Below are 21017 nucleotides of genomic sequence, written 5' to 3' on the forward strand. Positions count from 1 at the left end.
CTTTTCCTGAGTTTGCACCCCACCTGCAAAAAAAAAAAAAAAAAAAAGAAAAGAAAAAATGTAGCTCAAATAGACCAAATGTAATATACTGATATACATGATATTCCATTAAGTGTTCTAAAACATTGACAATGATAGATCAGAAATGTAAATATGGGCGTAACAAATGGGCATCACAATTCATAGTTGAAGGTCATTAAATATTGTTGACAATTTTTTTTTTTTATTAAACTAAGTGTAATTTGTACTTTTAACGAAAACACTGGCTAAAAATTGTAAGATCGTAACTGCATATGTGAAGCTGCAAGGACGAAGATTACATGACTAGATCCTGATTGATCACATATTTATATTCACATCAATACAAAAACATCTTTGAAGAACTGAGGTACAGGTGAGGTCTCCCGCAGGGCTGAGGAACAGAGAGGATTGATTTTTCTCACATGTATTCATTTCTTTCTTTTCTTCTTAAAGCAGTGTGAATTTGTGAGTATTTCCCTCATTTTTCATAAGAGTATAAAAACTGAAATGAATGTTTATGATTTGAGTTATGCCCTTGTGGTTTTGTCAGTTGCAATTACAGAAATGTGTGCCGTTTATATGCATAATCAGATAATAAACAGCCTTATTACTGAGGCACATCTGGAGGGTAAATTGAATGGTTTGCAGATTAGCTGAGGAGAATAGCAGCAGAGGGCAAACTGTATAAGCACATTATTGTTTGAGGCAACACAGCTGCCGCAGATCATGGCGTAAGACACAGCGGTAGGAGAAGCGTTGACGAATCGGGATAAGAAGTACATCTTTGACCCACTAAGATACTTCGATATAGTAGCAAAGGCGACAATTCGTATTTTTGGCAATGTAAAACGAATCTATTGAGAAAAATTGAAATCACTGCTCGAGAGATAACAGCAAAAAATGCTGTTTAATGCAAATTACTTTTCCCACATTACTTACAGATGAAAGGTCAATTTATTCTGCACTGAGTTCCCAGTGGCCAGGGGCATCTGTCATGGAATTTTACATCAACTCAGTGGTCATTACAGTATGTCATGTTAACCACTCCACTGTCGGCCCTCGTCTCTTCGCTGAATCATGTGTAAATAAGCAGAAAACTGAAGCTCCCGGTTCCACGCTAAAGATACGTGTGGCGATGGCGAATAAGTTTGTATTTAACAGCCTTTTGTGTGTTCGAGGCAGCGGTGGGCGTGTCGGACTCGTTGCCATAGCAGCGTGTGATGTGCTCTGGACCCCTGCCAGAGGCACACACTCACTCATGCACAAGCACACACACACACACACACACACACGGACAAGGTGATACTATAGTACGGCTGAGAATCAGTCATTGACGTAGCTGGTTCTTTAAAAGCCTCTAACCACTACAGTTGAACGCTATGAGCCAAAAGCTGAGCCTTAAACTATAACAGACGTTTTACCCTTAGAGGCTCCGTGCTCCAGCAATTGGCCCCTCGTAGCATGTTGAACCCAACAATTATGAGGCCTGGTAAATGAGGCCGCGCACAGAGCCAGATATTTCTCTTCACCACAGGGGAGACAATAAAGGGTGCCGGCGGGAGGGGGAGTGACAAAAAATGTGCATTTATGAGTACTGCTCAATCAGATTCCCCCACTATACGCAATATTATACAATAATATGAAATCGTATCACCGTACTTCAAAATATATTACAAATTAAGAAAAATGGAAATATTTGTTGCAATGATTAAAAAAAAAAATGGTTAGCTTTGGTCAGGTCCAGAAAAGACGCATCAGTGAATGTCAGAAGCATGAGTATATCACAGGTACATTTTCAAAAGACTAGTTGCTGCATGAGAAGAAGCTAATTGAAAACATTTAGTCACAAGTCCTTCAGTGCCAGGCTCACTATCATCCTTTAATTTATCATACAGTATGCACACTGACATTTGACTGTATTTGTCAAAGTGACAAAGAACATGGAAAGGTATGCCTGCTGAGAGAGCACAAGTTTTAAGTTTAATTTCCTAGCCATATAAAATCTTGATTTCAATTTAAAATTCTTAAGCTTTTGGTCGCTATGAAGTTGCTTTCAATGTTTTTCCAATCAGATAAAAAGTGATGATTTTAAAACTTGAACACAAAAAATTGTGTGGTCTGGTTGCTGACCGATCCAAAGCAAAGTGGACCAGAATTATCAGACAAAGTCAAAGGGTATCATTGGAGTGTGAATTGTTGTGGTGGGCAAAATTCTCACTGCACTGAAGAAGGTGAATGCTGTTGAAGAAGCCACTCAAATTTTTTGGTGTTATCACAGAACCAGAGTTTTGACTCACAACTTTGAGATTTCTTTGTAAAAGGATAGTGGAATACACAGTATCTCTCGAATGAATTCATTTTACAGGCGAAAAAGCCATGGCACTCTGGTTGATGGATCTGATAGTTCCTGATAAATGTGGTATTATTGGACATCATCCCTTATGGGTTAACACACATGCACACACAAACACATATAAAGAATCACAAATGAGCTAAACATTTCCTCTCCTAACTGCCATCTACTTAATCAAAAGGCAAATCAAAAGAAATATGAATAATTCAGTTGTTTTTCTCCGTCCCATAGAGAGATCTAGTGAGATCAGTACAATTTCTACTGCATCTATGGAGGTTCAATGTCATTCAGGTCACAGAAACTCCATGGTTACTCCTAAATCTTATCTTCAAGAGAAGAAATCAAGCCACAATAAGATTTAACAAGAATTTATGTTGTGCACTTTGCCAGAAATTTCTATCTCTGATTGCAGGAATAACAAATATATCATAGAATGCATTGTGCTCTAAATATAGACAAGGCAAAGTGGGTTGAATTGTTTAGTTTAAAGCGAAAGTGCTGAAGTAACAACAGCTGTAAGATGATATAAAATTGTTTTCAAACTTTTTCTCCATTGATACTCTTCATGTGTGACATCGGTTCATCCAAGAGCCAAATGTGATCTGCAAGTCTACCATCATTTAAATGAACCTTTTATAAGTTCCAGTTTCCAAATTCTTCAACTGTCTATGACCTTCTCTGCCTTTCCCCCAGAGATTTCACTGTCTAATATAAGAAAGGCCTTGATATATTGTGTTTAATAGCCATTATTCTTGGCAATATTCTGGTCTTAAAAAAAAAAAAAAAAAAATCAGATCCAATGGATTTCTGGTGCAGAATTCTTGACCTGCCTTGAGTTTAAACTTTGAATCCTGACAGAACTCACCGACCTCCTGGCTCTCGAAGGGAAACATTCACTGATTTCATATCAATTTCCAAAAGCTTTAGAGCAATGCCATAAACAGTAAAAGTTGCAGCTGCCATTTAATCAGTTCAAAAAACATTATTGTCAGACGCAGAGATGATTTGGCATGATATTTCCTAGTCATGTCTGCTGAGGAAAAAGAAAGGATATCTTTATAAGAATATTTTACCCTAGTTTTAATGCAAACAGAGAAACAAAGAGCTAAAACTAAACTAAAACAACAAACAAATAAAAACATTGTCTTTAACCAACAACATGAAATGCTTCAGTGCTATGGTCAAAACTATTCCATTAGGACTATTAATCACGACAAAATTTTTAATCTTTTTTTTTTTTTTTTTTGAGAATTTGAGTATGCAGAATTCATTACCCCTAGAAAGAGTTTTCACTAACATCTATTGGTTTTGTAAGTCTGACTTTCCAGCTGTCTGTCACAAATGCCATGCAGATTTGGCAACACTATTATACAGTGCAGGACTATTATGTGGTGAAAACCATTAAAATTGGGAACAATTCCCATTCCCAAAGTGAAAAAAAAAACATTTATTTTGGCTTTGGCACACATGCCTATGAACTTTCCAGACTGAGCCTTGGCATGATATCCTATGGAAATATGTATTCTCTTTAACAGTTTAATGTAATGAACATTTCTGTAAATGCACCCGTTTAGCCAATTAGCCAATGGCAGATTTTCAACTTAGGCCCCAAGGGAGTTATATATATATATATACACATACAATTCAAGGATCAACCAATAAACATTTTTAACGCAGTTGTTTTGTAATGCTTTGTTATGAAAACCCAAGATCACACAGTTGAGTGAGGATTTAGAGAGGGTTTTTATGATAGTGTTCCAGTATGTTCAGTCAGGTATCACCCTAATAAGACAATCGCACATATTCATAGTGATGATGACGGCGTTCACAAGAGGAGGGGGTGTGGTATCGTCCTTATTACCATATGGCTTGTTCTACCTTTCAAGAACCTCTTTGTGAGTTGTCATAATATATACACGTTTGCAGTGTCTTTTGCCATACATCTTTCACTGCTCTCTCCTGTAGTACTCTTTCTTTCCCTGTGATTTTCCCAGCCCACACACATGCACAGTCAGCTGCCAACTTAATCATCCATTCTCCTTTCTGTGTCTCAGTTACTTGCTCTCTCTCCAGAATGCCCAGACTCTCAGTGATACTAATGTATTCCTCAACTTTTTGGGATTTCTCCCCCGACTGTACGCCTCCACTTCCTCATTTTCTCTTAGAATTTCTTTTTCCTCCCTGTATTTTCTCCGTTGTGCTACAAAGATAAGTCTAACATGAGCTGTGAGGTGGAAGGCCGACCGTTTTAATGCTTTATGAGCTCTTTCGTTGAGTGCTACTTTGTAATTGAGAGCTAATACGTGTATGTATTTTTCCTTTAAAGAAAAGAGATTCAAAATAAATAAATCTGATATGTTTGGCCCACCAATTAATATCTCACATTAGTTCAAAAGATGACAGTAGATTTAGATTTATTCATCACTCACTGATGCAACCACACCTGTCAACGTGCTCGCATACCCAAAATAGAAACACGCAGACTGTGGCACATTTTTACTGCCTCCCATACCCCAACAAAATATTTTAATTGCTTGCAAAGATGTGCAAGACATTCAGTATATCTATCTCTCTGTGTCCATGAAAGCTTTTTTTTTTTTTTTTTTTGTCCAGCCATATTCTTGAAACGATAGCTATTACTCAATGTCTGACTGGTTCTTTGTCTCATCCTCACTGAGTGTGTTCAAGAATATTTTGAATTCTTTTACAGAAAGCAAGCACAGAGCAGCTTCAACTGGAATGATGCGCTTTTGTTCTGTTTAGCATTAGAGATTCGCAGTTTTAAAGGAGCGGAAGACTTATTTTCCAGAAGCCAGTGAAAGGTGAGCTCCAGTAATCAATTTGGCTCGGATATCGAGGAAGGAGTTTTACAGCATTTTTTTTCAGTTGAACACCAGTCATTCTTTGGCTGTTTTTCTGAAAATTCAAAAAATGTGTTTTCATCAGTCGGTATGTGTGAGACTTCAGATTGAAAGCTGAAATACAGGTTCAGAAAAAAAAAAAAAACACGTACAATTTCAGCTATGTCTTGGTTTAACTGGAAGACATTTTGGCGTATCCATTTACTTATTACTAACAACCAGGTACGCTTTGTCAGTACATGGTCTTTATATCTGCAGCATTATTTAGCTTTGAAATAAAGCATGAGTGTGGAGCATCTGCATAACCATGATAAAAGAAATTTCCTTTCTTAACTTTAGATGTGAATCAGCATTAGATGTTGTGCACTGTTTATTACACCAATGTAATACCAGCAACAGACCAAGGCGGTTTCTTTGTGAAAGCACATATATATAGTGAAATTGAAATGTCCCCACTGTGGGGATGATTAACGGAATATTCTTATTGATGTCATATTTTGCAGACACAAAATCTCTAAACCCCAGATATAAACTAGACCCAAGTTTGATTCGTTTGACACATGAAAACCCAACTAACTTTTCAAGAGAAGAGAATCAAGTTCAGTCCAGTCACATTCGGTTTCACATCGAGCGAAATGTGACCACAGCATTTAACCCATCATGGATGAACCATGAGCAGAAGGCACCTAAGGAACAGCGCCAGGGGAGCAGTTGGGGGTTCAGGCTAGGACAAACCAGGAATTAAAATTTTCGGTACCAAGGACGACGGCTCCGCGAGCCACGTCGCCCTGGTTGCAACGAGAAAAGTATTTTGAAAAGAATTAACCACGACATGGAAGACTGAGAACCTCAACACTCTAGGGTTTTACCAAGGGATCATGTCCAGCTGTACCAATCGCTCAGTTTTAGCAGATTGCTGAGGTCTAGGCAGAAAAGTTTTTGATTTGACTGACACCTATATTTAGCCTTAGGTTGCTAATTATTAGGTTACATGATTGTTGTAATTGATTTATGTACAGTGACTGGTTCTGAGACCTAATAGAAAGTCCTCCAGAATAACATTTTCTTCTAGAGACATTTAATGATACTTTAATTATATTTCCATGACTCAGTTTATGAACGGAGGGTTAGATGTTAGTGGAATATTATTTAAAGCAGTTGGAAAGGTGTTAGTGTTTTTGACTAAGTCATTCAAAGGACAGCCATAGCTGAGAGTATGTCATAATATCATCTAACTTTACTTTTCTGGAACCAGCTAAGATTGCTCTTAACATAAATGCTCTTTTGTTCTGTTTTTTTTAGTATGAGATTTACCTGCAAGCAAAAACACAGTAATGGTGTGTTAAATGCTGCTCAATCAGTGTTTGATGGTGTTTTTATTATAAAGTCTAGGGAGGAACCATTCTGAAAGCTTTATTTAGTGATCTGTGATTTCCAGTAAATGCCAAAGCTCCAAAACGCACATATTCCTTCTGTACATACGAACATTCAGGTTTCATTTCTAGTTAATTTGGCTTCTCATCTAGAACAAAGTGAGATCACCTCTGAGATTTTTTTTTTTAAAGTACAGGAGCCCATTCAGCAACAAAAATGTGGAAGATATATAAAGGGTCTTTGAAGACAACTATGGGAATTTGACAGAACCTTCAGGAAAAAAATGAAGCGCACACACTGTGGGAGACCATCAACGCAGATAAGAGCAGTATCATCGAGTGCATGAGGGGCTTCCAGAAAAAAGCCTGGGATATTGAGGCCATCATGTGCAGCTACAAGACGGTAAAGAGTATAGGAGAGAGAAGAAGTCCAGAAGGCAGCAGGAGGGCAACTGATACAACAAAAGTAGAATCTCAAAAAGCTGTGAAGGAGGAAGGAAGTCAACATCCTCCAGAGATCATCAATAGCTTGGCTGACATCTCACAGACAAACCAAGAATCCTGTAAAGGTTCAGAAAAAGGAAGGGATGGAATGGGACGCATTTCTTTGAGGACATTTGAAGCAGCAGGAGACAAACTGAGGCAGGAGGCCAGAGTAGACAGTTATTCCATTTGATATCCTTCTCATTCATTGGGCATTCGACCAAATAGTCCCGAACTGGCGGGAAAAGTAGAACATAGCAAGGCAGGCAAAACTCTGCATCAGCCAAGGGCTGTTACATGGCTCTGATATGGACACTGTGACGGGATGCAATTTCTCAGCTGGCTCTTGATGCGGCGGGAGAGGTAATCATCAAGGCTGCAAAATGGGTAGAGGGCAACTTGAGCCCGGGGCTCGGCTGACAGTCATCATTGATAATATTAATGGCATGATAAACCTGGTCAATACGCACCAAAAAAAAAAAAAAAAAAAAATCAGCTTTGTGTGACCTGGTCAATATGCACCATGTCATCGAAAGAGACTGCAAGAGAATGTTACACGTTGCATGATGAAAATCAGTCAATTCAAATCAAAACGGATCTCAATCGCCAAAGGGAAGATTTCGAACCAAAGGCTATAAACCTATAGTTTGCAAATAACTGCTGTTAATTTAACTTTCAGATTAGAGAGGCAGCGAGAAAATATGAAAACTTCCCAGAGAAAAGCTTGGACGGAATTAAAACCAGGCACCTTTCTTTGTTGACTGAGTGTTGACTGTTACAATGTGCAGCCTGGTTTGTCATTATCTGGGGTCGGTATCAGAATTTCAATGCTGTTAAAATGAGACAGAATTAATGAGGTGCGTACTCATACAACATTTCCTGCTAGATAAACCCGCCTTTTTTTTCCTCTCTACGGGATGAATTTAATTCATCATCACATATACAGGATTAAAATATCAAACAGACACATTGGTTATTTCTCTCCTGACCTTATTTGAAAAGATGATCATACATTTTCGGTGTCTAACATTGACGGAAGGAAGAGCGCAGAGACAGACAAAGAGGAAGAGGCTCGTGGGAAATTAAGGCATTTAAGAGGCTTGTGGACGATGCATCAACAGCAGAGTATGAGCGAGCGTGGGTACATTGACAAAGAGGTCACACAACTGGGTCTATGTATTTATTTGTGCTTCGTATGCATGTCTGATCTCCAAGCGGGACTTTTTTAGCTCTTAAGAGTCAGCAAACTGACATCTTTTTCAGAACCCATACAACCGCACACCTCAGTGTCTGCATTTATTCACCTCATAAAAGCACTCCGAAGGATAAAATGTTTGGTCTCTGTCTTCACTAAAACTAAAAAGACAGACACGATGATCTTGTTTGTGACTGAATGGGGTTTTGAAAAAAAAAAAAAAAAATCAGCTTTGTGTGACTGTTCTTGGGTCAGACAGATGGATTTAATTAATATTACATATCTATATCATAGGCATGTGTGCATTTTTTTACTGAAGGATTGAACACCCCCTCTTTTATTTCCTGTCTCTATGGGCATCATCTGACTACTCAACCAATCAAGCATAGGCATCCCACATCCCTCTTCACTGGCCAATTAAATTAGTGCTGCTGAAAGGAACGACCTCAAGGCAATAGCCCTCTCGTCTTCAGCTGCTATTTTTTTCCAGCCTTCACTGTCTGTTCAAGTAATGTCCCCTTTCTGTTTAACAGTTCGAACTTTCTTACTTTTCTTTTGCTTCTATTTACCACGACCAAACAAACAATGTGTGTGCCCGTGTCCCCGTTCGCAGGATTTATCAAAAACGACGATGCTGAATTTTTAGAAGTTCGTGGCGTTTGAGCTGGGAAAGAACCTATCGCATTATGGTATGGATCAGAATTACAGAGAAAATTCACAAATCCTTTTTTTTCATTTTACATATTAGTTATGTAAAATAGCACATTATTGTTGGCTATTTACAGGCTATTTTTTTGACATAAACACAGCCAAACAAAGTCTTCTGATGTTCTTTTCAGCTCCTGCATCGTCACATTTTCAATTTTCACACGCAACTGTTTACCAAAGTAAACAAATAATGTTTCTTTCAAGCCATATAACTATTAAAAATGACCCACACATTTTCACCATGACCATTTGAATTTGTATGACATGGCAGATAAAAAGATGCATTTGATTTGAAATTTTTTCATCTGCCTGTCCACCTCCCCTCCTTCCTTTGGATTTAAGAATTTGTTGGATCATTAGAGCCGTGTATTTTGTTTCGCCGCATTGCTAAACACCATTCCACAAGAGACTCAAGTTGCTGGACTAAAAAGTTAAAACTCACAGGAATTAGCCCCAGATGTAAGACCATTTGTGTGTGTGTGTGTGTCTGGAAGCAGGGTTTATTCTTTGCACAACTCAACCTACTGCCCTCTCTTCCATCGACCCCATCCTTACGTCAAAGCTTCCATGTTTTATCGTATTAGTTTTATCATATTAACAATTTGCCCAGCATGCCTTTCTGGAGCTGAGGAATCATTCCAGGCATAATGCTTTACATCTCTACTACTAATATGCATTTTATCCCATGGGCCGTACAAACTCTTTCACTTACAGGCATGGTCAGGTGACACATTATACAATTTCAATTTGAGATGAATCCTGGGCTCACTGACAGCTATTGCAGTGTTTTGTCTTTATTACAACAAGAATCTCAATTTCCGTGGCGTGTATTTGGAAAACTCAGCGGAAAGGCTTTCAATTGTCAAAAAAAAAAAAAACAACTAAAATATAAGGAACAAAACATGACGCCAACATCAAATCAGACTTATCAGCTTTGTAGGGTTGTGAATTTCTTTTAGATTAGCGATGTTAGGTCAGGCAAACAGAGAAACATTTTATTTCCTTACTTGCTCTTGTCTATGTCTCATCGCAGATTATGCGGCCAAACAGAGCTCCTTTTCAGTGGTAAAATAATGCATATTTGATCTTAAGTCACAGAGTTATGAATTATACAGAGAGCAGCCTACACAGAGGGTAAAAGCTGCATGTTGTGTATGTGCGTGTGCATGTGTGTTTGACTGAGGGGAAAACAGAGTGAAATACTTAACATACAAGCAAGCTGAAGCTTTGATTCCGAAAACTGAAAATCAAGGGTTACATTTTCTTTTTGCTCACTATATGTATAGAAAGCTCAATGTTCATTTTCTTAACTAAAACATTTACCCCTGCCCAACCTCTGGTAAATGTAGAACAAATGAGAAAAAAACCATTGCATATAAATCATGTCAGTGTGACTTTTGACCGATATTCAATGGGGGAACGGCATATAAAAAGCAAAGTCAGGAAAAGTTTTTTTTTTTTTCACTTTTTCTAAATACTTTGGAAAGGTTACCAAAAGCTGTTAACTTCATAAAGAGAAGGTTTTACTTATGCTTTGTTTTGTGCTCATTTACTGGTCATTTTTGAGGCATTGGTCTGCATATAGTCCCATGACATCCTGCATCGTGGCACATAATTCTAAAAAACTGTTGAGGTGTTTGAGGTTTTTGGATTGTTGTTTCCACGGAAACCAGGATCAGATATGGGACCATCCACTTCTGTCTCCCATTCAATTATTTCAACAGTTGGCTCCACCATAAAACATCACTCGGGATTATTAGATTAATAGAAATAAAGTAAAGATAGAAAAAAGCTAAGTATTTAAAGAAAGAAAAATGATATATACATACATATATGGCCACAGAACACAAAAAGTGCTTTTAGTTTTGGTAATAGAGAAACACACTTCTTTCAAGAGCACAAAACCATTATTTGACCATCAATAATTGTCCTGCAACGTTTCTCTTTCACAACCCATCCAGTCTCCTCTATTAATCAGAGCCCAAATCTGTAATATAGGCGAAACAGGTTGAGAACTCTGAACTATTCTATTCAATTTATTCTTCAGTGACTATATTCATTAAGCGCATCCTTTCGTATTTTTTCCTTTTCAGCCTCTCCCGGGAGTTCCAGTTAGGTAACAGAATGCAAGCAAGATATTTTATTCATAATTGTGAGTGGCTGCATGTGTCAAGGGATACTTTAATCAGACCGAGGGAATAAAACAGACCGGAGGTATAGTCTGGAGGTAAGATAATGCTTGTATACAAATGATACATTAATCCAAGATTTTTGAATGGCTTTATAAAAAAATAAATGAAAAAGAAATTTAAAAAAATCACTATTGTGTGTGCACAATGCCATGATAATCACTTTTTAATATTGAAAAAAAAAAATGACTAATGACTACATTTATAGTATAAAGGAGGGCGTGACAATGAATCTGCTGCTCCTCTCATGTTCAGTTTTAGCTCTGCATTTAATTTCTCTTGCCTTGAACTGTTCTGGTTCAGATCACCCTCTGCTCCAGCAGTTTTTCTTTTTGTGACAGCACACAGCTGTTTTTGGAGATAAGCTCTAGAAACTTGCTGTTCATTATCTGCCCGGCTACAAAGGCAGAACTCCCCCGGTTAGCTTGTAGGGTAAAAAGAGCGTTTAGTCACTAAATAGCCGTGTAGCTCCCACAGCGCTGAAGGGCAGAGGAGACCAGAAATCTCAGAATAAAATCTATTAGAGGCAGCTTCTGCCGATATTATAGCCTTGTCCTAACACAAATAGCAGAGGCTGCCAAAATCATTATCTATTGATTGGCGGTGACATCAGGTGACAAAAAAAAAAAAAGAATCGTCCAAACAACATGGCTAATCCCTAGATTAATTTGACAACAAAACAATTTCATGTTCTTGGATTTAACTAGGAAAAAAAAAAAAAAAAAGAAGAAATGAATATATGCATGTATATAGTTCTGAGATGGCTATTTGGTAGAGTGGTCACTTCTGACAACTGGTACTTCCGAACTTCAGTGACGAAATAGCACTTTTTGTAAGTCGCTTTGGAGAAAAGCGTCAAAATGACTGGAATGTAATGTAATGTAACTCAAATGTCGGAGTTTGACCTCAACCCGATTTTCAAAGAAAAATACACTATTATCCGAACACGACCCCCAGGTCTTTCCCCAAATTAATATTTAAATATTTCTCAGGAAGCTTGAGGATACTAGTGCATTGATCCAAGTTCAATCCATTCTGTGTTCTTTATCTTGAAAAGGTATTTGGTCTACTTCCAGATATTACTGATGTCTCTTAGTTTATGAATATTTGATTGATTTCCTCAAGTATTTCGTTATTTACTCCCTAAATTCTGATAACGAAGCTTAAAAAAACAATCTTATTTTTGGAATTATTCAACATTTTTATCTAACAATTGTATTCGACAATTTCCTGTAAAATAATAATTTATCCTTTAGTAATCCCTCGTGGGGAAATTTGTTCTCTGCCATGGGTGAACCATGAGCGGTAACTGCCATCCATCAGCGCCAGGGGAGCAGTTAGGGGGGGTTCAGTGTTTTGCTCAACAACACTTCGACACACTTGGAGGAGCTGGGAATCAAACCAGGAATGTTCGCTTCCAAAGACAATTGCTCTTCCTCCCGCACCATGCTAAAAGCTCATTGTACAGTTAAACACCATAATTGTAAGCTACAGTGAATGTACATAAACGTAAATTCCGTGCACGGCACATGTCGCCAGGGGTTTTGTCAGTGAAAATCAGGATTTTTCCATCAAATCGTGCCTCACTGGGAGGCTTTCCTTGGACAGCAACTTTCTGCCTGGATCTCTCCCAGCTCTATCTTGAATTGTAATAATCACGGAGATTGTGTGTGTAAACTTAATAAAAGATGCAACTGGCTACTCTTATGTAACAACCCCACTGGTCCTGATGCTAAATCATTGCCATGGCAACAGAATTAGCTGCTGGAAAGCTGCTCTCTGGCTCTACCCCCTGTGTTGTGCACCCCTCCTCCCCCCCAACCCCCATTTCTGCTTTGTTATTCTCTGTCCTCACTATTTTCACCGCTTTCCCCTTCTCTCTCGGCTGAAATTCCAAGTAACTGGGCTTTGCAAATTGCAGTAGGGAAGGTCACTCTTTTCTTTTTTTCCTGTCATCTACTTTGCTGTATTCCAAGTGCTTTCAGTCTCCTCAACCCCCCTCTCACTCCTTCATGTCTCTTTCATCGCATCTCTCTCTCTAACACATCCACCCACCAGGTCTCTCTCTCATGTTTCCGTTACTCTCTCTCACTCTCCCCATTCTTTGTCCCTCCCATCCCTGTCAATCCATTGCTAGAAAAAAAAGGATTTAATTAAAGGATGAATTATTTCTGCAAGTTTTCTGCCTCTTCCTGTCAATCCCCGGTCCCTGTCAACCTCTTTCTGACAAAGTGTTAGAATTAACACGCTAAATATTTTAAGCCCTATTTCTCATTCTCTGTCTACATTTAATTACCGTTGCTCCAGCCTCACACTCCCACCCACTATCCTCTCACCTTGTTTCACTATTAATCTCCCAGCAGCACAGATCTTTCTGAGCACACTATCTGATCCTTCTGTACCACCGCCACCACTTAAAATCGGTCAGATTAATATAACAAAATCCATCTCCTACTTTCCTGAATTTCTCCTTCCTGCCCGCTTCAAACTCGACCACCAGGAGTTGGATTTCTGTCAGGGAGAGATCGAATGAGGAAACAGTGATGAACAGTTTGTACTGTAAGATTGTGTGTGATGGTAAGAGGAAATGTGTGGCACGGTACAAATGATTTGCGACTTTTTAATCCATTTACTTTGACTGTCTTTGATTACTTACTCTCTTTAAAAGTGTTTTTTACTTTGTTTTTTCTCTGTCTTTTCCCTAAATGCAATAGGAAATAAGTGTAACCTCTAGCCGTGTGCAAATTGCGCAAAGCACAAGATTAACAAAATCGGAATTGTCCGAGGTTGTTACGAAGATGACGAGGTGGATTTAAAGTGCTCCCCCCATTCATAGGGATTTTTAAAGGACAAAATTTTGCATCTTCGATTAAATTTCCCCCAGCACTTCAGATGAGCGGGCTATTTTTAAAAATAAAGATTTTATGACTTAGTTTTTAATACATAACAGAAATAAAGACGTAAAAAAATACTTGCAATTTTTTCACAATACAGCAATCGGTTCGTGCTATATTCCATTTATCCAAAACTTTTCGACGAAGAACCACAGGATTCAAAGTGAAGAATCCAATTTGGATGACAAAATGGGAATGACAAGAACAAAAATGAATTTGAATATAAAGTCTGTCTGTGTTAACTAGCTCCAGCTGGTGATGAGAGAAGATCCCATAAAGTAAGTAGGAGTGATTGTCTCTTCTCTTCCTTCATTTTGTGGCTTCTTCATGAACACTCTATGTCTGAGATAGAACTGAGTGAATCACAATGAAATTGGTTACTGTTTTACAACTGATGACAAAACATCTTGCTCAAGGTTTGAAGTTGCATAAAAGAACTTTTGATCAGAAGTCACTACTCAAGCAGGCAAAGAGACTTCAGACTTTAGGTGAAGGGATTTCATCTCATAAAACTTGTGCTGCTTTGTGTTTTACAAGCTGGTGATGTGTGATGGATATAAGAGGAACAAAGATAAAGTAGAATAAGTCTCTCCAGAATGTGAACTAATGTGGAACAGAAAAAGAAAAAAAAAAAAAAATCAGGTGAACAGATGATTTCCTTATTGTGATCGTTAACTGACAGGAACAAGGATAAAATACTGAATTTCCTAATTAAGTTGTAATTTCCATGGGTATGCTGCAGCACCTTAAATGGTAATTTGGCAAAAGAAAATTAGTGAGTAATTTTTTTGTCCCCTATCTCTACTCTGTATGTATCAATAACTCATTATCTTTAAATAAAGCACTGAAGTTAAGTATCTGCAATACATGGTAGATGTCAAGTGTTACTTATAAAGAAGAAACAGAACATCGTTACTAAAAGCCTCCATAACAATAGCAGTCTGCATTATCTACAACACCCAATGTAACTTATGTAAAAAGGCCAAGAGGTTGCTATGACAACTCGAAGAAAAACAAGAGAAGGGGAGTTGGAGAGGGTTTCTTGAAGCCTGTATGCATTCCACGATATCATACAGTCCAGTGGCACCTTCTCCGACTTGAACATTAAAACTGGACTCCTTACCTTAAAAAAAAAAAAAAAAAAAAAAAAAGAAATCCAAACCAAAAATCTTAAGATTAACTGCAAATTTGTCCTTTGTCTCAGAAAGTCTCTCTCTCTCACATGTACTCATGCACATGTACACACAAACACACACACACGTACACACTAAAAGTGAAACAGCTTGTTATAATAATTGGAATATTGGTTCATAGTCACACGTGAACCATCATTTCTGAGCGCATCAATTTAGGATTCAGGATTTCAATCGATCGAAAAAAAATTCACTGTGTATTTTTCCAAAATCTTTCTGTACATTGCTTATCACCAACATGATCTGTGCGCTCTGTGAACAATGAACTGTAACAGCCTTGTTGAATTTAAAAGCATCATTGACCACCCGGGAGCTGGTTATTCCCTGCAGTCCGTCTGTGCCTTGACATCTGACAGCTTCCTGCCAACTGTTTGCACTAATTAGAAGATAAAGTACTGAGAAACGTGTCTGCCCCCATCTTTTAAAAATGGACTGCTACACAGCAGAAGTTTATCAAACCCAAGCAGCTCACCGATTGCATCTCCAAATTGACGACATCAAAAAACAGTGTTGTGGTTATATGACAAAAACAAGAACAAGTTGATGGCAAAAAATAACGAGAACAAAGCAGTTCATGAAAAGAAATTGATTCAGTGAAAAAGAAATGATTGAAACATTGAATGAGGTAAAGTCATTTTAGCTTAGAAATAAAGAATACTGCAATACAAAAATGTGTTCAAAAATATACAATATTTGAGACCAGTTAAATATATAAAACCAAAAGAACACAGCCAAAAGCATGATTAAAAAGCCAACAGAGCAGATTAAATTTGCTAGGGTTTAAAACACTAGCAAGAAAATAACACACATCTCCAGTATTTACTTTTTTATACTGTGGATTTGGATAGATGATCAGTTTTTCTTTCAGCTGTACTACAATGAAGAGTATCAAAATGTGCATAAATAAATATAAGGTCACCTTTGAATAATCTCACCACTCCAAATGTAATAGTAGGTGTTTCACTCTTAACAATCCTGTCAATAAGTTTTTTAAATGTTGAATCTGTTTCCACATTAAAAATTCTTTAAAAAAAACACGCACACACAAATATATATACACATACATATATAATAATATATGTATACATACATACATAAACACATGTACTGTAAGGTCAATAAGTATTTGATCACCCTGTGATTTTGCAAGTTCTCCCACTTAGAAATCATGGCAGGATCTAAACTTTCATTGTTGGTGCATTTCCATTGTGAGAGACTGAATAAAAAATAAATAAATAAATAAAAAAACAGAAATCACATTGTATGATTTTTTTAACAATTTATTCGTAAAATATGTATATGTATTTGATCCCTTGAATCAATCCTAACCATAACCCCAACCCTGGTGTCAAAAAGTTTCAATATTTGGTACAGAAGCCTTTGTTAACAATTACAGGTCAAACGGTTCCTGTAGGTCTTCATGCGGCCGTAGGGATTTTGGCCCACTCCTCCATACACATCTTCTCTAGACCTCTCAGGTTTGGGGGCTGTCACTGAGCAACACAGAGTTTCAGCTCTCTCTAAAGATTTTCTCTTGGATTTAGGTCTGTAGACTGGCCGGGCCACTCCAGGACCTTGATATGCTTCTTACGGAGCCACTCCTTGGTTTTCCTGGCCGCGTGCTTCGGGTCATTGTCATGTTGGAAGACCAAGCCACGACCCATCTTCAATGCTCTGACTAAGGAGCTTTATCTCACAGAACATGTCCCCGTTCATCCTCTCCTTAATGCAGTGCAGTCATCCCGGCCCCTGTGCTGAAAAACACCCCCAGATCATGATGCTTCCACCCCTGGGTGGGTATATTATTATTGGGATGATATACATCCTTCTTCCTCCTAACACGGCAAATGGAGTGAAAACCAAAAATGTCTATTTTGGTCTCCTCTGACAACAAAACTTTCCCCAATGAGTCCTCTGGATCATCCAGATGGTCCCTGGCAAACTTCACATGGGCCTTGACATGGGCTGACTCAAGCAGGGGAACCTTCCATGCATTGCATGATTTTAAATCCTTATGTCTCAACATATTACTGATAGTAGCCTTGGAAACTGTCGCCCCAGCTGTTTACAGGACATTGACCAGCTTCTCCTCTGTAGCTCTTGGCTGATTCTTCACCTTTCTTAGCATCATTGATACCCATTGATACCCAGTCTGAGGGACATTGACAGTCATCATCAGCCTCTTCCATTTTCGGACAACGGCTCCAATAGATGTTCTTTTTTCCATCAAGCTGCTTGGTAATTGCTCTGTAGCCCTTTCCAACTTCGTGAAGGTCAACAATTTTTTTCTCTTGTGTCTTTTGACAGCTCTTTGGTTTTACTCATGTTAGCTGTTACACTTTTGACAGATTGTGGGGTGCACAGGTGTCTTTAAGAAAACTAACAACCTCAAATAAGTACTACTCAATTAGAATGATAAGCGGAGTGTAGTTGGACTCTTTAAAAGCAGAGGAGCTTTGAGGGTCGGAAATCTGGCTGATAAGCAAGGGATCAAATACTTATTTGACCCTGTAATTTACAAATATATTGTTAAAAACAAAACATACAATGTGATTTCTAATTTTTTTATTCTGTCTCTCTTCTCACACAGACAGACAGACACTATTCATGTATTTATATATATATATACACATAATGTATACATATACATGCCCTTTTAGCAAAATCTTCTGATTTAATTTAATTGATTCACTCTCACATCTTATGACGCATTGTTAGACAATCACAGCTATTTTTTCTGGTTCCTCCCAATTGCAGTCTTTGTGCCATGAGAGAGAGGGGGCATGTCTCATATCAATGCAAAATCAATGGAAGACAAGATCCATCTTCATGGCAATGACGACACAAAACCACCCACACACAGACACAGGGCTACATAAGCACATTTAGATGCTAATCAAAGTAGATCCTGCTTAATAATTATTCAAGGCAGACAGATAAAAATGGAAGTTTTATATAGCAGTTGAGACAAAAAAAACAAGTAGAGAGGGAAAAATATATTTCAGGAAACAAAGTGTAATGGGATAAAGTCCTGTGAGGACACGAAAAACAGTCAGGTTGAAGCTCCTCCTCACAATATCCCACTTCTCCATTGCTGAGCCAAAATCCTCTGCCACCCCGATAATCCCACGACCCAGAAATGGAAGCTTCCATTTTTAATCCTGTTTCACAAAAAAAAAAAGAAAAAAAAACTATCTGGCTAATTTCATGTAAGATCTTATATTTTTTAAATCCCTAAACAGGTGATAAAAAGAGACCGTAAAAGAAAAAAAAAATGACTAATGGTTTTGAAGCTGTAGACAGGATTCAAACTTCCTCAGAGCCTTTGGGACCAGTATGATCTTAAGGAAAGGAAATGGTTTGCACAGAAATATAGATGAAAAGAGGAGATACTTTCAGAAATGGCCAAATTACATAGTCTTTTGTTTTTTAACCACAAGAGCCACAACAAATCTTGTATGGTATTTTTTTGCCCCCCCTGCACCCTCCACACACACACACCTTAATTTCATCATCTGGAAAGTAGTCATTAAAATACTGGATCTATGAATTTCAATTATTTGAAACAAATGTGTTACTTTCATGAAAAATAGCCTGTCTAAATTTCACTTGACTTCACAAGCAGATGGAAGATGCAGACATATTCTTAATCACTCACTCTCTCTCACACACACAAATTCCAGAAATAGCCCTATTATCCTAAGTCAATCTAAAAACAAGTACTTACGCACAAAGCACACAAATTGTTTAAAATAAACATACAATCCTAAAAAAGCCCATTATCTCCCGATCAATTAGAGCAACAACAAAGCCAATCAATTCCATTGATTATGTTGATAGCATCACTCAATTAGCCCACACACACCTCACTGGCCTGAGCAAAATCACACTGGTACTCCGTGTTATAATATTCGAAATTGCGCAGCTGTGTGAGAACAGTGTTAGTGTTGAGAGATGAGCAAGTAAGAATCAAAATGCTCTGAGAACATTGGTTTGGCGAGCAAGAACAAAAATTGTGCCAAATTTTGAAAATTGACAAAGAAAAACTGAATTGACTTCGCTAGAAACATTACAGATGTAACTGTTTCAACACAATGTAGAGGTTAATAATAATTAAAAATGAAAAGGTGAAAAATTATCTAAATCGGGGACTACAGCTTTCAGTCACTTGACCCACAACCAAGGAAAAAGACAATTGAACCTTGGGACCGACATAGTAGAGCATGTTCTTCATCATCAAATTATAGATTATTTATTGAAAGAATGGCGGTCCTCCCACTTATGAGAGCCACTGAGCCTTTTAGCCCCAAACGAAGAAATGGAAATATCTCTAATATCTTCCATTGTAATATATACATACAGTGTTTTCTGTCTAAGTTACCGTTAAACAAATGTTCTCCACACTGTATAGCTGGCATCTACCAAATGATCATGTGTTTGAATCATGTTTCCATAACATGTGACCAGCCAGTTTGATCAGTAAGTTTTGTTTGGAAACATTTTTTGCATGAAAACTTGAAGCAGGCTTTAGGAATTCATAATCAATAATTTTCACGTTCCAGGATTTGTGTGTCAAAAAGGCTTTATGTGTTAAAATCAGTTTGTTCATGAGTCAAAAGATGGTATAATTTGCAGTGTATTTTCTAGGAAATTTCAGGTGAATCAAATATATAGGAAACATACCGTAGACTATTGAGCACACCTGAACATAAGCAGCACTGGCTGCTTATGTTCAATAAATAAATATATGTGTTCATATATAGGCCGCACTTGTCTATAAGCTGCGGGTGTCCACATTGTAACATGAGATATTTACACAGAAAGATGTTACACAGAAACTTTTTTTTTACTTTTGATTAAATACATACCGGTAATATTCACAAATACGAACTGGAAATGTTTTTTTTCCTGAACAGTGCCTGTAACACAACTGATGAAAAAAAGATTAATAATAAATAACAAGGTAAAGTCCATCCATCCATCCATTTTCTATCCCCGCTTTGTCATACTCCAGCTGATTGATATAGTCTTCCTTTGCGAACTAAAACTATTGAAGTCGTCTTCTTCGGTACCCAAATTGAACGGCCTCAGAATTTTATGGTAATTTCATTTGTCCGATGTGACGAGGCTAAATGTTTTGGCGGCATAAAGCTCGTGAGCCCCCCAAAAAAATCCATAAATTAGCTGCAACATTGTTTAAGTTACAGTGTTTAAAGCGTGTGAAATAAGTAGCTGCTTAAGTCCAGATATGATGGTACATCGGCTTCTCTTATTCGCAGAAGCTGGTTTAAATGGTCATGGTGCAAACATTTTTTTTTTTTCCCCGATTGGTCATTGCAAACTATTGCCATTGGCAGCTTATATGAAAGTGTTTACCTCACCACAGAAACCTATTTGCAGACAATTGTCTCTATTCAAGGACAATGAGAAACCACAGCATGTCTCCTCTGAAATTTGTAAGAAAATCAAATGAAGTCCCACTTGCTGCTGTCAATAATGCAGTGAAAAGTTGCATAATTCAATAATTTGTCAAATATGATGACTAGTCCAGAAGAGGGCATCAAACACCTGTTTTTGACTAAATTTCAGGGGTCCTCATGTTTGTTTAGATTTGATACTATCAGAGCCTTTTTTAAGATAAAAGATAATTGCTGACTAATCAATTTGGGAGATATCACACATTTGCCTGCTAAAGAATACAGCAGACACAAAGAGGTAGACAAGGAGCGTAATATCAAGAATTCAAA

Source organism: Fistularia commersonii, chromosome 20, assembly GCF_037954325.1.
Source record: "Fistularia commersonii isolate RoL2024-O1a breed Wild chromosome 20, RoL_Fcom_v1.0, whole genome shotgun sequence".
Classification (NCBI taxonomy): Eukaryota; Metazoa; Chordata; class Actinopteri; order Syngnathiformes; family Fistulariidae; genus Fistularia; species Fistularia commersonii.